Source organism: Bombus flavifrons, chromosome 15, assembly GCF_040668555.2.
Source record: "Bombus flavifrons isolate JBK064 chromosome 15, iyBomFlav1_principal, whole genome shotgun sequence".
In the NCBI taxonomy this organism is placed as follows: Eukaryota; Metazoa; Arthropoda; class Insecta; order Hymenoptera; family Apidae; genus Bombus; species Bombus flavifrons.
The window spans coordinates 9,619,917-9,638,462 of record NC_138456.1 but is presented as its reverse complement, the minus strand read 5'-3'; the positions used below and the strand labels follow the sequence as shown (position 1 = coordinate 9,638,462).

Here is an 18,546-nt window from a genome sequence, read left to right as displayed (position 1 = left end):
TCTTGCTCCGTACAGCCCTTATCGTATAAAATCCTCTCTCTCTCTCTGTATCTCTGTCTCTCTTTCTCTACTATGGCTGGTAATTGTTTCAGCCGGAAAGTTCCAGCGGTGAGAGTCATCCGCGTTCAAGAATCACGCACGTATCGTGAGTTTCGTCCTTTTTCATCGTTCCTCCGTTCCTCCCCTATCATTGGTCCATCTACCCACGAGCTGTATCTCCTGGGAAATTTTATACTCCCTACCCCTGGCTCAGGGTGAAGCCACATGGGAGGTAAGAGAGAGCGATGCTAAGTCTTCCGTTCCTTCCTCGGCATACTGATCAGCAGACGCTGCTAACACCCTCATAAAAGCGTTATGACACTGTTGAAGAAGTTCTGATAACTAGACTGCGGATATTTATATTTTTATATTTTACATTTTATGTATTTACATTTTTACGAGTTGAATTAAAGAAATGCGATCTAACAAGGAATTTGTTTCGCCTAGTAAATATTCTAACGACTGTTATGTATCCTGAAAATGGCTGTTCAAGCTGTACACTAATTTTATGTTTTCAAAATGTTGTGTAAATATTTTCCATTTTCCCAATTTGCAAATTCTACTAATCTAATCAACATAGCCGTATCCCATCACGGTGTTAACGAAATTTTAAAATGTTTTACCGTGAAACGTACAATATGGACATGTTAGTAATGCTTTTCATGATAAGCGTATTCAAATACTTTCGTGCAACTAATTATTTTCTTCGTTAAACTGTTCCTGATGTAACTACAAAAACGCAAATATCGGGGTGCTAATATCGGCCTCTTCGTCCCATTGCTGAACTTCTTCAATTCGTTCAGACTATTCAGACAGATGGTATTCACTCAAATCGCGAGACGAGGGTGAGAAAAAAATTCGTGGAGTCACGCTACTGGAAAAGAGAGTTGTGCAACTAGACGACGAATTCGATTACAGTTTTTGTCCCGTTACGAACTGAATCACGTTTCGGTTTCGTCCCGCCTATTCGTGATATCCGGAATGTTCCTCGTGAAAACCGCGGCTGGAAAGAAGCCGGCGAAAGAAATCGGTATGCGAAAGCTAGACATGGAAATTCGTCGGTTAATTTTCTAGAGGTCTCTCGCAGCCTCCTTAACAGTGCCCTGGTCAGTGACAGACCATGTCTGCGTTTTTTATACTATTACTACCACTAAGTGCATGCATTTACACAAAAAATGTAGGTCACACTGCTGCAGGCTGCCATTCAAAGGTTTTATAGGATTTAGATACCTACATCTATTATGCTTCGTAGTACTATATCTTCATAATCAATTAAAGGTACTTTCTATACTTAATTTCATTTTGTTTTTAGCATATATTTCTTTTAATTCTAAAATTATACTTTCTGATCTCACATTGAAATTTTTTAATTTTTTAATTTTTTAATTTACATTGACATTATATATTGCTTCATACATTCTTATTCATTATGATACTATATCATATCATTTATTATTTATTTTTATTAGATACTATATCGTATATTTATTTTTATTATATCCTTTTTTTCATTCGACCACTTTTTAATCCGTCATTGAAAGTTTCCTATTGAAACAAATTCAAACGAGAAATCTGCCGTCAGGCTACGTGACACTTTCCATAGTTTACACTCCATGCTATCACCGGGCAGGTATATTGTATCTTAGCGAGACGTGACGAGAGAGAGCTAGGCGAATTTTGTAGTTGGCCATTTGGTATCGAATTGTTGAGGGGAAAGAGGAACGCGATGGGAAAATGCGCGGAGGGGGGGGGGTGATATCGCGGCAAATCTCGAGCGCTTTCGAAAGTATTCGGCCTTCGAATTACTCGTCGTGCCGATCCACGGAAAAAGGGAAACGTGGGATATCCGGCTGAATTGTAAGCGAACGGAAACGTGGAAAATTGAAACGGCGTAAACGTGCGCCGTGAATTGGCGAGCAATTTAGAACGAGGACGACGAAAGGGAAAATTTTAAATTGAAGATAATTTGATTGGAATTAAGTGTGGCCGATCACGTGACCGAATGCAAAAGTGGATTGAAGTTTCTTTCTGTTCCTATTAATCTATTGAGAAGTAAATTTTTAATTACAAAACGTAATTTTCCAATGCCGCTAAAATCTCAAAATTCCAGTTCTATAATCAATTCTCTACTACTCGAATATTATTTGAACTAAATATGGCTATTACTCATCACGTATCCCACTGTCACAATTAATAAATTTGCTTGACATTCAATCTTCTTCCTCCAAAAAAAAAGAGCTCTGATTGCCAACTCTGCCTTTCGAGAATCACCGACTCCGCTAATAAAGTAATCGATTAACACGAAACTGGGAACAAGCGACAACAAAAAATAAGGGAGAGAAAACAACGAAACGTAAAGGGAATAAGCGCAAAGAAAATAGAGGACAAGGGGTGGGCGAATAGGTGGATGTTGGAATAGAATGAATATTCGTCTATTTATTTTATGGTCCGTATCGCGTAATTCGATTCTCTCGGCTTCGCAACTTTCGTTCCTCCAGGCTCGATTTTTCTCGTTCGGTTTCGCCCGGCTATAGTTTTCTATTTCTCATCGTCGTCGATGCGCCGACAACATTTGCTTTCGTTCTTCTCTTCAGCCGGTGACCATGTATACGCTGTCATCGTTTTTCTACTTGACCACCACTTCTGTGACAGGGCTCGCTTTTATTTCCGGGCGAGCCACAGAGAAATTGGAAAGAACGTTGAAATAATAGCGAACATGGGTGATCACGTGCACGCACTGATGGATCGGATCAAAATTTTCCTGCACGACGAAAGAATAATGCTTGTGAGTCGTGTGCTCGTTCATCAATGTCCGCCATTTTGCTGTTTCTTATTGTCTGCACTGTGGATGCTGCAGATGCAGAAGAAATGAGAATTTCGACGTAAGCGTGCACCGTGAATTAACGAATAATTCAAAACTTTATAGTCGATGATTTAATAAATGAAGCAAGTATCTATGCCAAACAAAGAATATTGGGAGTATTAATAAAAATGTGAATTTGCATAAATATTCATGTTTTACCGATTACATAAACAAAAAAGAGGATTTAATATGTTTAGGACTAGGGTTTGTTTGGTTATACTGTGTTTAGTAGTGATTTCTGATTCTTGTTTTTTCAAGAATTTAGAGGCGATAGCAGCAAGTTTATCGATTGCTTCGATGCAGAAAGTTTTTGTAAAAGAAAAGATAAGATTCAGAGAATAAACACAATAACCCCGTGTCGAATAATCTTACTTTTTTTTGGCTCATGAGGGGATCGAACCCACGACCTTCGCGTTATTAGCACGACGCTCTAACCAACTGAGCTAATGAGCCAGTTGAAAAAACAAGTTGTAATCTTACTAGTGAAGAAAATACTCACGTATCATAATTAATTATCATAAATCACGAAAAAGATTCAACAAATTAATCATTATGATAGTGGAGAATCAATTGCCGATAACAATTACCGCAATGTGCCCAAGTTCTCATTTAGAAGGATAAAGATAACTGGAAAACTTTGCGTTTGAAATTGGTAAGTCCATAAATAAGCAATAATCGTGAAGTGAGAACAACATTAAAAGCAAGAAGAAACGCCAGACAAGGATCAGAAAGCTCGAGAAGCACAAATTTCCCAACGATACGATCAACCGCCTTATATATTACCGCTGGCAACAGGTTGCTTTTGGGGTTATACCTCATATTAATTGCGTTCTTCACTCGTTCGTTATCAATGTCTTGTTATCTATCAAACAAGCAAACAATTTAATTGCATGCAACAATATTCGCGTTAGCATGTTACGAATTAAGTAACTAAATGTAACAAAATTATGATAGACCGGAACTAAAACTGAAATAGGTGATGTTACAATATATATTTACAATATTTTTATTATAAAAATAAAACTTGCAAACAACTGAGAAAGTTAAATTAAATAAAAATTAAACAAGTAAATGTAGAAATTATAATACTTATATTGTCACAGTTTGTACTTATTCCTCTCTTTGAAGATAAAAATAAAGCGGAAGGAATAGACGTCTTGAAGAGGCCTTAAATCTAGAGTACAGGAGACCACGATGGCGAAGTTTTAAGTCGTGTAACATACCAGAAATGAGTTTACGGCCCAGATCGAGGCCACTCGGTATATTATATTTCCATGTGACATATATGTAGTTATGATATTTCTCCATTTTTGGTTTCGTTTTTTTTTTTTTTTCAACGTACGAGTACCTCTAGCTTATCGTATCGCGTTGGTACTTTCCGCCATTCTCCCCTAGCTTACACCACGTTTGTCGCACATCTAACTTTTATCTAACGGGTGCCCGGAAGAAACGCGGCACGATGATTAAAAGCTATCCCGATAAAACGTCACGAAGCTCAGAAATGTTGTAGAAAAAAATTGCACAACCGCGTAAATGCCCGTAGAAGTATTTTATGAGTTTCATTCGAGTCTCTACTTTGATTGTTTCTGTATGGAAATTACATTACGTCCGATTTCGCGTTATGCGCCCTTCGAATATGCGTGTGACTATATTACGTGCATCAGCAAACTGATATCGAATTTGCATTTTAGATAAATTGAATAATAGTCGATGAAACGAAACAATACACTTTAACTGGCCCTTTTTATTGTTTGCGATAGTAATTATTCAAAACAAGGCAATTTACATACATGAAATGAATTTAGCATTCTTGGAACATTTGATAGAAATTTCTTTTTTATCAAATATTTTCAATCGGGCTCTTTAATTAAATTTTGAAGATCGAAAGACGAATTGACTTATTAAATATTGAAAAGTAATCTCATTATGATATAAATTCATTTATTCATTGTATTTATTTATTGTATCCGTGAAAATTCATTTATAAAACGCAATAGACATTTAATTTGTAAGTAAACTATAATTCGTATTAATATATTTTCTTTACTATAATCTGTCTGAAGTCAAGACATCGATTAAGATATCAAACTAATGTCTCCATTTATAGAACGCAATACGTGGATTAAAATTTGATACGTAATTAAGTTATTATTTAACGTAATTTGTATTCTACGGTATCTCTTTGGCTTTTTTTTTTTTTTTTATTAACGTGGAGGAAATCCGCACGGATACCAGGTCGCTTCTGGGGAAAAGCGGCGTGGTAGTGCCGGACTCCAACCGACTAAAACCTCCACGATGACCGTCCCGACTGCGATCGAGAGGGGCCCGGGACCCGTGTAAGCGATACACCGGGCCCGAAAGCTATATAACTAAAATTATAATAACAAACCTGGAATAAAATATTCCACAATTGTTACATCAGTGGAGTGATTTTTTAATGGCATTACGACACAATTTTATGGTTATCGTGATTTACATGTGATTAAAATTAATTCGATGACGAAACTAGTTAAAAAAAAAAACAAAAATAAAAAGAATATAGTAAAAAGAAACAAATATGATAAAGAAAGAAATGATGGAAGCAGAAATTACAACTTGTCGATGACAGTGACCGTCATTCTGTCTCGCACTTTTAACATCACAATTGCAACGAAAAATAAATTCGAACGTTTCTGCTTTTGCGTCTGGCTTTATAAATATTTGCGTAAGCTAACTGGTGTTTTGCGAACGAGCAGATATCATAGATATAACGTTTATCTCGTGGTCAAATATCAGTCCGTTGAAAAATCAACGATTTTTGTAACAAATTTTATAAATACCGTTGCCGACAACCAAAATATTTGCCTTTTCGAATTAAACACGCTGAAATCGAGGTTCCCGGGAAATCGGTAATGAAAATCAGCGGTCAGACTTCTGGATTGCATAGTTACCATATATCTACTTGCAAATAATAGCAATATTTATTATCCATCGTTGTTACAAAATGAAGTAGCGTTTAATTATAATAGAAATATTTCGATGCATAATAAATTTGCAGAATGTTTATAACCAAAATGGAACTTTATTTTCCATTATGAAATTAAAATGTTTTCAAAATCTTACTACACAATTTTTATCTTTGCTCCTTTTTTATCACTATATTTGTTCCATTGATGCATAAAGACGATAATCACACAGATGAGAATAGAAATTAACTCTGTTACGGTCTTCGAATTTTTATGTCTCGGTTTCATCTTTGTCTTGGCTCACTTTATACTTATAATACTTTAAGAACAACTTTAAGATAAAATTATTTACGTATATCCCTAATGATTTTTTCATATTTTTCTCAAACCTAAAGAAGATTTCTTAACGATAGAAAAATTTCTTGAAGAGGGTAAGCGACGGGGCTAACTATGTACAATAATCGATATTTAACAGGTATAAATTAATAATATTATATATCAATTTATTTTAATTATTATTAAAGTTCAATCAAATAATGATAACTAATAAATTGACAAGTAATAATAATATGTTATATATTTGATTATATATATTTAAAGATCAAAGAATAATCAAATTTCGAGTACGCTAATTAAACTGATGACGTTTAGTTACAAGGTAAAATTCCGATCGATATACAGCTTATGAAATTCAATTGCTTTGGAATCATCCTGCATCTAATCCATCAAATTGCGTATTATCGTTAATACCCTTCAATCTGGCATATTGTTATCTTCCATCAAATTTGCTCAAACCTGCATCATTAAACTGCTATTAATTACCACTCGATCAGTAACAAATATCGTACAAACCGTCGATTTCATCCTCTTCTATTACTATCAGAACGTAACCAGCTCTGCTAATTTCCCCAGCCAGCAATTAATTATAAAAAGAGATGACAATCAAATAAATTTTCTCAACCGAAAATTAGCCTGCTGAAAAGTTAAGAATACAAGATGACAGTGAAATCAAGTTTTCTCCCATAAAGTTAGATCCTTAAAAATTAGGAAAACAGATAACAACTAAATCAAATTTAAAAATAATTTAAAGCTAACTTTCTCAAAACTAATTCTTTAAGAAAATTAGAAAACAAACGATAGTGAAATCAATATCTAAAGCCCTTACTAATATAAATTTAAAGTCGTATTGACAACCAACTCAAGGTTTGAATTTTCCCAATCACAAATTAGATTTTTAAACAAATTAGGAAAGAAAGATGACAGTGAAACCAATGTCTTCACTGAAAAATTAGCTGCCTGAAAACATAAAAGAGGAAAATGACAACCAAATTAATTTTCCCAATCAAAAATTTGCTTTTAGAAAGGTATCTAAAATAAAAGAGGATAAGAACTAAACGAATTATCCCAGCTGAAAATTAGTTTCTTACAAAAATACGATAGAAAAGGTGACGCCAGGACAGAAATTAAGAATTATACGCAACGCTTGCCGAAGAAGAGAATCTCGTCGTTGCTACACTTCATGACGCGGTGAGACGATTAATAATTTGCCGCGAAGATACCCGGAGAGAAAGGGAAACTCATGTTCCAAGGAAACATTAATTTCCCTCGGCGAATGAAGATGTACAGGTGCGGAATGAACCTAAAAAAATGGAGGATCTGCCACTATCTTCGAAAAAGGTATAATAAAATAAATAACGAGAAACAAAGAGGAGGAGGAGGACGGCAGCAGACGAAGAAAAAAGATGAAGAAGAGGCAAAATGAGAAATAGAAGGTTATAGAAGAAGGAAAGAGAATAAAGAAGAAGAGAAAGTCAGCTTTGGCCGCTGTCTAATATCGAAGATATATGAAAGCAGAAGTGTAAGAGGATTGGAAATGGCGGTTGAGGGTGACGATCGCGTAAAACGAGTGGTTGGAAGTTGGCATTCCAGGGCTTGGCCAACTGCCTGGGTCTGTGGCCTATCGTTTATTAATTAACCGACTTAATTAATAATTCAATAACCGCCAACGCCATCCCACGCGCTGCTACGACCCCAGCCCCACCGTTCCTATCCATTCTACCGTTTGGTTGCGGTTGTATAGGGAAACGACGCGTAAACTGGCGCTGGCAAAGCTTGGCGATACTCGTCAACGAGCCTATATTATGGCGACCGGTAGTTCGGCTCGTACAGCAGCGTGTTCCGCGTGAGGGGTGTGAGGCAGAGTGTGAGCCTGGCTGATTGCTGACCTAGTTTCCAGTTTATAGAGTGTTCTTTTTTTAAGGTAAAGTGGTGGGGAGGGGTACATTGTTGGCGTCAGAATCAGCAAGTCAAAAAATTATTCGTACCGACATAGAGGTGTAGAATTGAGAAAGAAAGATTCAATCGACGGGTCGGGAACGTGATGACGCGGATCGGTTTTCATTATTGCCGAATAAAACATCTACATGTCATTAATCAAAATGTAAAGGTCAAAATGTACCTGTATATTTTCCTTCAAGATGGAAGATAGTCTCGCGATTTCTTAAGGCTTAAGCAATCTGTTACGAGACTCATCAATCAATCCCTAGGAATCCTCAAGTTTCACGAAGCAAGTTACAACGTGTGTAGATTGATATCGACATTGGCAATAGTTTGCATTAATGAAGGAATCAGTACAGCCCATCTTGGCTGTTGAGATCCCATTCCGATTTGGTGAAATCTAGAAGGCAATGCGTGTATTTCAACACACTTCGACATATGTCGGCTGTCTCAAGAGACATAATACTAATATAATGATCTAGTTATCCTTCGATACTCGAATCACTTATAAGTAGGTAAATAAATAGATAGATAGATAGGTAAAGAATTACATAATTAATAAATGTTTCGACCAATAGCTAGCTCTATATTGCGAAGGTATCAATTGGAAAATAGTTTTATAATACTAGCGAAGACCTTCGGCATAATAATTACTCAAAGATTGAAAAAGGTTCCGATTCATTTGAATATTTTGAAGACATCCTGATCCTAGAAGATCTTTTATAAATAGAGCGTCTTTACTTTCTAAATTATATAATTACTGTAAGATTAGAGGAGCTTCTGGTTGAGGAATGACTCAATTAGCAGATTAACAGTGAAGCAATCCTATCTTGTCTTGATCTTCGATAGACATCCCGCAGGATACACGCAATACAAGCTACAATCTTTCACAGAACCTCATCTGATCGACTCGTCTAATGAACCCGTATGTCTGTTCGTGACGTACGAACTGCATCGTTGACACTCGGTCTGCTATGACACATGGCAGCTGTGAACTAATCACGGAGGTCACGTGTAAAACGTACAGTAATGCGCAAAAGTCTCAAACCAGCGTATGAGACTTGTCTGATATAATTGAATGCATGACTCTTATATAATTGAATCAACCAGCATGCATAATAGAATCAGCAATCATAGATTATTAATAAATCATTTTTTATTTCCATTATATAGGATATGCCCAGTTTTTTTAAACTTTGTCTATATATTCTAGGAGTACATATATTCTATGTACAATTATTGATATAACATTTTTTCCTTGATTTATTCTGATTATAGAATATATCAATAAAGTTTGGCTGGAGAAGTCTATAACACTCGGTATAAAAGTTGAAAAAGTAAAATCATATACAAAAGGGAAAATGCTCAGTTTTATAAATATACAAATTTACCAGAAGATAGAAATATTTATTGAAAAAGAGAAAGGTTCAGAAATCGAAGTATCAAATCGATATAGCGAAATCATTACGTATATGTATGAGTTATTATCTACTAAATTCTAGGCTAATAAATTCAATAAATCGTTCGTTTAATCTATTCGAATAAATTACCAATGTTTGGATGACATATAACCTTTTATTGTCCGTGTTTCAAGCACTGGACGTTGGTAAGATTCATAATGAGACACGACTATGGGCGGGTCTGGTTTCGTAATTAGAAAACAGGACCCGTTTGTAGCTTTTATCGTTCTCCGCTTGGCGATTTATGCTAATGGAACGTCGCTCGTGCACAGTGTATTGTGCTTCAGCTTTCGTTCTGGTTTTCTGTTAATGGGTATAAATATCGTTGGTGTTGCTTTCGGTTGGTAGCTTGTATCGCCGGTATTTTACAAGTGTTTGTCGTTTGAAATTCGATTTAACTGCGAGAATACGTATTGTAGGAAGGCAATATTTTACGTTCAATTTAAAATATATTTTCTAACAAAATTATTCTGACTTTACTTTTTTGTCGAATAATAAACGAATAGCATATATTACTTGTGCTACTAAAAAAATACTAAGCACCTCGAAACTATTTTTAGCAAAGTTTAATTAACGAAAACACAACAAAAGAATTGACAAACACATCACAATGTACAAAATGAATAAAATATACAATATCTTCGAGTTTCAGTTTCACAAAATAAAAATTAATGGTTACAAATTGATAAAAGCCGCGAAGTATATCTTTGTACGATCCAACAGTTAATCCGTCGGAAAATATTTTCCGAAGAAAAAGCAACTATTACACCAAGTTTGTAAAGGTAATATTTGAATTCTGATAACGAAGAAATTATACGTATCTTCTCACATAACATTATATAGCATCAGGAACTCGCATGTTTCAATTTTGTCCACATACTATATAAAACAATTTGATTAGGCAATTTTAATAATTGCCTAATCAAATCAATAAGTATAATAAAAAGATCTTTGACTTATTCAACAAAACTCACAGATGTATTACTGCCCAATACATTTCCAAAACCTACTTACCATTGAAAGGATTAAAATGTTCTTAATAGAGTCGAATCTTTTTGCTTGATCAAAGTTCCATTATGCTTAAAAATACATTTCTCAAAGCATTTATAAACAGCTCGAACGAACTGAATAAACGTCTCTCTATATTCAAAGCTCTCCTCAGAAATATTCAAACGAAATGAAACACGGCATGTTTCTAGATCGTTACGGAACGCTTCCTTCATTGATAATTTTTTCCTTCTTGTTTCCCTCTTTCTTTTAGCCTCTGTTATTTGTTGTTTAAATTCGTTCGTGACTGGTTAACGCAAGGTAACGGCCGATCAACGTGATTATTTCGCTGTTACATTTTAATGAAAGCACTTTTGGTCGAAGTGCTATCGACCAGTCGTTGGCTGTTCGTCGGCGTCGGTTAGTGGCAACGCAAACCGGAAGCGATTATTCACCGATTCCTCAGCGAAAATCCATGCGTGCGGTCATTACTAGTAAAATACGGCTAATAAAAATCACTGGGACATGGATTCCAGCAGTTTGGAAGTTCCAAATGGGAAAAGTCTGCATTAAACCTGGTCTGAAACGGGCGATCGGACCAAGCTGTCCTATGTACAATCGGGAAAATATAAAGAGACAGAAAGAGAGAGAATAAAATACCTGAAAACATTGGAAATCTCCCGAATCGATGAGTATACGTTGTTTCTGCGGCAGATGGCCCGTTTTTACGAGGTTTTGCAAATGACTTAATGCGATTTAAATGCCAAAAGAAGAGTAAAGAAGAGAAGAGAATAGGCTCTTTTAGGAATCGTCGGTAATTGATTTAGACGATACTTCCAATGTTATTTTTACAGCTTCTTCATTCGGTGACAATTTGTTCAAAGTTACTAAAGAAATGTTAGAAAATTAGTAATTAATAATAATTGTTTGAAAAGGTGCAAATGTGTAGATACAAAATTTAAAGAAATACGAACGACGTTACAAAATTTCATATTGTAGCTTTATTCGATATTTTTATCTGACTACTTTCGACGCAGTAAGTCTTACCGTCCTCCAACCATCCTCCAACAGCGTTAGCGTTTACTTGTCTTCTTAATTTTACAAACCAACCTTGAACAAATAAGACATGTGCATAACCTTCTTCAGATCCTAAATTGATATTCTTCAACAACTGTTGTGACATTTTTCTTTTGTTTTATAAATTTAAATTCAGACAAAGGAATAAATATCTGCGATAATTGATAATGGGATTACAATATCTCTATTGTAAACCTCGTTGGCGTTTGATGTACATGTATTGCAGCAAATTTCTTTTCCGCTAATATTGTTGATAACAATTGCAAAATTGTAAAATGGCTGGTCGTAGCCGGTCTAACTCAAACGCCGCAGGAATGACATTTCATATATACTAACCTAATATAATGATGACATTTACTAATGCTCGTGAGTATCCGAACAATTTGACCGATTTATAGTAACAGTATGTGAATTTTACTAAAATGTACGAATTAACGGGTTCATCATCACGCGATGTATAGAAAATCGATCGCTGCATGTTTCGTTATGATAGTTTTATGCAACGTGCTGCACAATTCTGTTGACGTAGATGTACAAAATTTGCTAAATAAACAAATTGGACGTGTCATGTAGTATGTCGCATGTATGATATACTATTGCGCAATTAATGATTTCACAGTAGATTTCGGTTATTTGTATGAATAGATGACGTAAGAAGATCCAGAAGATATTTATAGGAAAGTAATTAAGATAATTTTCGATAAAAATAAATTAGAACAAGTAAAATGTATGTCACGTCTGTATAATTGTAGAAAATGAGTAGTATTCTTTCGTTTATATTGTCTTGTTTCTTCATGTATCTACGCTTTTCACATAGTATTTGCTGCAAAACATCAATCATGTTTCGCATCCGACCATTTTGTCGTATTCCTATTTTTACATTTTATTCCATCGTATACATGTCAATAAATGTTTATTTGTGTGTTCGTCATTTATGAAGCGATTACAATATTTATTAAAAAAAGCTTTCACTGCAAATATTTCAATAAATATTCATTTTGCTACGTCATGGAAAATATATAAAACATTCGATTAATTAAAATTAAAAAAATGTAACAAGATCTTCAGAACTTGGTACGTGGGCAGTTTGGAGAAATACATGACTATCCAAAAGTTTAGAATAGAAATTATGTAACAAAATTTGTATCCCAATATTCGTTGAAGTAGAGGGATTTCTGTTTATATTTGTAGCATTCACATTAAATAAGTAAATCATAATAAATAATAATATAACCAACATTATATGATCCCAGTTATAAATATAATTAATAAATCTGTAGCATGATTCACAACTAATGCAAATATTAATCAGATATTCATTATATTCTAGCAACAATTAGAAAAATAATAATAAATTTTTAGCAATTAATGTGCGTACTCCTCCTTTTCATAAGCAAATGTTGCCTCGAACAGTTTATTTTACGCTATTAATACCTTAAAAATAGTTTAAAATGTTCAATTCAATCGTTCCAACAAAAGTTGTCCTTCTAGCGAGCTCCTTCATTTCCAGAAATGAATTTAATTATTTTAACGTGGCAAAGCTGAAATCTAGGCAGCAGGTTTGAGTACACGGCAGAAATTAAAAATACAAGTGTTAGCGTAGCTCGCCGTTAAAGCGACTAAAGCGAAATTTCTATTGTAGATCAATTTGTCGATGAACGAATCGGTCGAATGGAGCAATGGACGTGGCACGCTGAAAATACAAGCATTATACGGGGTATGCGCGTAATTCAGGACATCATCGCGGTAAAGGAAGCCGATTCTTCGTGACAAAACACGTCGAAAATGTAGAATGAAATTTTTTCGCGCGAGCCTTCGTTTTCGAGGAAAATGGCTTTGAAAAATCGGTCGAGTGCGCGCTCACTTCGTGTTCGAGCGTCAGTGGTTCTCAACCGTGTTTTCTGTGAGTCAACGAGAATACCACAGAACAATTGATCAATTAGACGCGCAAAAGAGATCGTGAATGCACAGAAGTCTGTTAAATTGCACTCACAATCGTGCTCCCCGATGATGATTTTTTGTAACAAAAGATTCGGCTGCGCGGAGAACCATCTGTGTAGCCATTTTCCGGTAACCGCGCAGCCAACGGATCTTTGAAGTCGATTCTTTGTGAAACGGAGCTTCGGTTTAGTGCGTTTCATGATTTTGATGTAGTTTTTTGCGTCCATATGAAATGAGTCTGGTAACGAGTTCGTGTTTATGTAACGGGTACTAGATTTTAGGCATAATTTAACGCCAGATTAATGAAACTGTAGTATGCAGTTAAATATGCTGTGTATGAATAATTATAATTAAAACTATGTGATAAAGCTGATCTTCGTTAAAGACAACATTAATTTTATCAAAAGCACCTCTATGTTCTTAGTAATTGCAATTTAACATTGGAATAACCAGCTTCTGAAATATGTACTCAAACATGTTCTGTTTGAGTTATAATTTAAATTGTATGATGAATGGAATGTTAATAGTCGACATTAATTTTGCAAAGAAATATTACATATCCTTAGAAATTGTTATCAAAGATATTTTATGATAAAAGAGAGTTATTGAATTTTCTTATGAGAATATAAATTCGAATGCCATCATTCAATACTTAGAATGTCATTCAATACTCACAGAGAATTAAAAATTTATCCAATTAAAAATTAAAAATGCATCCAATAAATTAGCAATTCTCAAACCAGAAATCCATGCAAAACATTCATAAATAACACTCCTTCTTACGAAAACATAAATTGCAATACTATTACTGAATACAAGTATGCACCCAACAAATTAAAAATTTGTAAACCAACCTCCTCCAAACCAACATACTATACAAAACAGTAACACTTTACACTTTTAACGTATTTCTTCAGGAACAATCATCTTTCTTGCGCGAGCGCGATTTATAACACCATTATTGAGCGTAAAACTCTACCAACAAACTTCCATCATTCAAGTCAAACTTTCTGCAACCACAAAGTTTCGTTGAATCAATTGTTTCACGATAATTATTTGATTCTACACAGGTAGAGTGGATTGCAAAAGTATTCGTACACCTACCATAGAAAATTTGTATGTATAATATTGTGCGTGTTGTTTAATAATTTTGAAATTTCATTAGCACTATAATGACAGTATTATGATTACAGTGGCTACAAAAAGTATTGACACACGCCCTTATTTTCCAATGAAACGTTCTTTTTATCGGATTCTACCCTCCATTTTCATAGTATCAAATGTTTTCTATCATATGAGAGCACTAGCAAATCGTATAAAATACTTGGACCTAATTAATTACTATGCACACCCTATAATAAATGTAATGGCGCACCAATACTTTTTATTGCTATCGTACATATGTATATTTCTAAAATTTCTGTTTCTAAATGATTGTGGAAATGTATACAAAAATTACAAGATATTTAGTACAAGCATATATTTTGCAGAGATCGCAAAAGTATTTAAGAAGGCAATCGTCCCTAACATTAATAAATCTCATCATTCAGTCTGATTATCCTCAATACTTATCATGTGCTTAAAGTGGCTATTCATGCTGTATACTAATTTCTTACTAAATATAAGTTTGCAGTGTATATATATATATATATATATATATATATATCTTGCAACTTCTCTATTTTCAGATTGATTTCAAATATCACCAATATGATCATCGATCAGTCGCGCCTCGTTATAATACCAATGAAATTTCAAACTGTTTTATATAACATGCGCATTATATACGTAAAAGTTTTCTATAGTAATTATGCGAATACTTTCGCGAGCCACCGTAGTTTGATCAGGATGCCTTTCATACTATTGCGGAATAGTATGTCAAGTTACAGTTGGACAGTTCGACAAACGAGGAAAAAGGATACGGCGTGGCGTAGCGTGGCAGGTGCAGTGCGAGCTCTAGGTAAACTTTGCCACTCGATAAATAACAATTTGCGCGAAAGTGACGCGGAAGGATTTACGTAACGCGGTTTTGCGGCCGTGGAAGACACGTTTCGCGCTTGGATTTTCAAATTTTCGACGTCCATGTTGAAAACGTCGGATGAAACATCGACCGTTGATTCGGTGCCCCCTCGATTACAGGAATTAACGCAAAATGTACTGACAAACGGCATCGACTAAAAATAATCGATGGCGTCGTGTTTGCTCTTGGATGATTCGTTTTCAAATTCCCGCCATTACTCCCCGTTTTACTGTCATTCACTGTACGTTAGCGAAGAACGTGTTGTAAGTTTTGATTATTGGTGAGGTTTGTATCGTGATTGGTTATAAAAAATATTTAATGAAAAAAATGATAAATAATTGAAATGCAGAAATCGATTCATGGTTGATTAGTGTGATTGTTCAGTGAGTTACATTATTATTATTGTACGAAAATATTATTACATGGGAATCTTAAAAGCGAAAAAATGGGTTGTACGAAATATAAAATCGTTGTAGTCAAATTACAGATGTTTATGTAAATTCATTCCTAATAACATGAATTTATATAAACATCTGCGGTCCAATTATTACATTGTAAGGTAGAATTAAAGTAGAATTAGGGTAAATTAGAGTACGAAAAGGAAGGTATACTAAGAAAATTTGAAAAGAAAATGTAAATATGATATGAAAATTTAGGCAGGATGTATAATGTGTATAGTACAAACATAAATGAAAAGGAATTCAAATGAATATAAGGGAAAGAAAGCTTTCCCCTAAAAGAGAAAAGTGGAGAATAAATCACGCAATAAAGATACATGTATAATACGTGTAATAGATACGTGTAACAAAGATAAGTATGGTATTGAAACATTCACTTATTATATTGAGTTCATTTTTTCACATATTTCCATATTTGCTATATATAAATTAGTAATTTGTCTGTGCTACAAAGAAAGTTGAATTGCAACAATATAAAGAGAAAAGTACTTCGAAATAACTGATTTTTTGGTTTTAAAGTTAAAAGTTAATTCCGAGGATTTTTCTTGATCTTCTTTGTTCAATTTTTCGACATATTTTTATACAGATTAACATTGGGTCATCTTCTTTTGCTGTTTTAAAATTTGTTTTAAAATGAATACAATATTTTCTTTATGATGAAATGGACGTTGATATATAGGTATATAAATTCAGCTACTTATTGCGCAAGAATATAGAGCAGAGCAGAGCAGAGAGAGAGAGAGAGAGAGAGAGAGATGTTACAGCTTCGCTGATATTTACAAAGGTACAATAAATGTTTTCCCTTGAAAAGTATCTTGCATAAGTATTCGTGAAAATTAGCGAAACTTTATTAACTTTTTTGCCATGTTGCTCTTTTCAGAGCGTCTCGTGTTTTACATTAACAAAATTTCACTTCTATCTGCGATAATAAATCAGCGTATCATATCTCTTATGGTATCGTCGTCAAACACTCCTAACATAAATATGAAAATGTTCGTAAATCCGTGCCGAATGGGTAGCGTAAAACTAAACATTTTAATTATGGATGATTTATATTAATATGTATATTAGTAATTTCACTGGTGTAATCAGTATTCTGTAATTTAACCAAATTTAACTAAGAATTTTTATCAAAATTACACTTTTGTGTTAAAAATATATAACAGCGGTGGTGTGGCATTCTAATGTTGATACCAAGAATTTCCCGCTTTTCTCTAACATGTGATTTAACTTGATCGGACTTTTTCTTATGGGGTTTTCTTAAAAATAAAATATACATCAATAGACCAAACACAATTGAGCCAAAAGGTGATATTCGAGAAGCGATAGCGAACATGTCTTCTGAAACGTGTGTGAAAATGTAATGAAAAATGCAATTGAGAGCGGTCGACTTTGTACAGCGTCTGGTATTGAACATATTTTCTCACATTATCTTCCATACGTAACTTCCAGGTATTAATAAACGACTTGTATTAATCATCCATACAATTACAGTAAATATAAAAATTAAAGAATCACTAAATTTTCACAAAAGACCATCGATATTTGAAATATTATAAACCCCTGCAATGATAAATAATCCCACATCATTCATCCAAGTATGGTTTTGGAAAGAAAAACCTCTGGTTACGTTTCTCTAAATAAATCCATCCTCGTCGAAGCTGCTTTTACAATACACTAAAAATCTACTATGTACATTGAAAAACAAACTTTCTCGAATCGACGTCCAATTTTTCGCTTTCCGATTCCGCCAACCAATCTCCTCTAATCATCATCCAACATTCTGCAGACGCCTCACCCTCATCCTTTTTCCCTCGACCTCGAAACAACGAAACAGTTCGCTCGATGGGGGAAAAATAATTCGCACGAAGGTAACACAGATTGATCTGTCCCGCGTGGTCCATTAGCCGTGGTTATGATGCTCTTCCGAATTAGACAAGGTCATCTCTATGTTCTGTGGTGAGGGATGGTCTATGCAGGACAGTCACAGATCATAGGGATCATCCTGAACGTGGAACAGGAGGTGGGTGATTGAGCTTGGAGACGATTCCATCCGTTTGGAGGTCGATGGACCAAGTCGATGTGTAAAATGATAGTGACTTCGAATCACCCTCTTTTCAACGTCGTTACATCTTTCGTCTGTTCTGACCGCGATAACTATCGACCGAGGGTGAAAAGCCGGTGGTTCGAGGAGAAATCGTTTTGTTAAGAACATTCTCGTTGCTCGATGAACAGAGAAAATTGTGGGTTGAGAAGATTGCGATGTTTTTGGAATCGTTCTTGACGTTATCGCTGTTGGATGGTTCTTGAACATATTTTCTTGTGTTTAGTATGCATATCGTTTCGTAGCTTGAGTCGCTCTATTCATAGTTATTTTTTTAAGTGGTTATTAAAGTAAAATTTATCTGTGTTTATAATGAGAATATCTATGGAACAGAGACTGTATCTGGGAAATCACGAAAATGTTAGTTATTTAGCA

General features: G+C 34.6%; 1 non-coding gene across 1 annotated transcript; it reads right to left on the bottom strand.

The window, feature by feature from the left end:
- Positions 1 to 3,281: 3,281 nt before the first annotated feature.
- TRNAI-AAU (transfer RNA isoleucine (anticodon AAU)) lies at positions 3,282 to 3,355 on the bottom strand. The gene has a single exon. It is a non-coding gene; the product is annotated as a tRNA-Ile (tRNA).
- Positions 3,356 to 18,546: the final 15,191 nt, after the last annotated feature.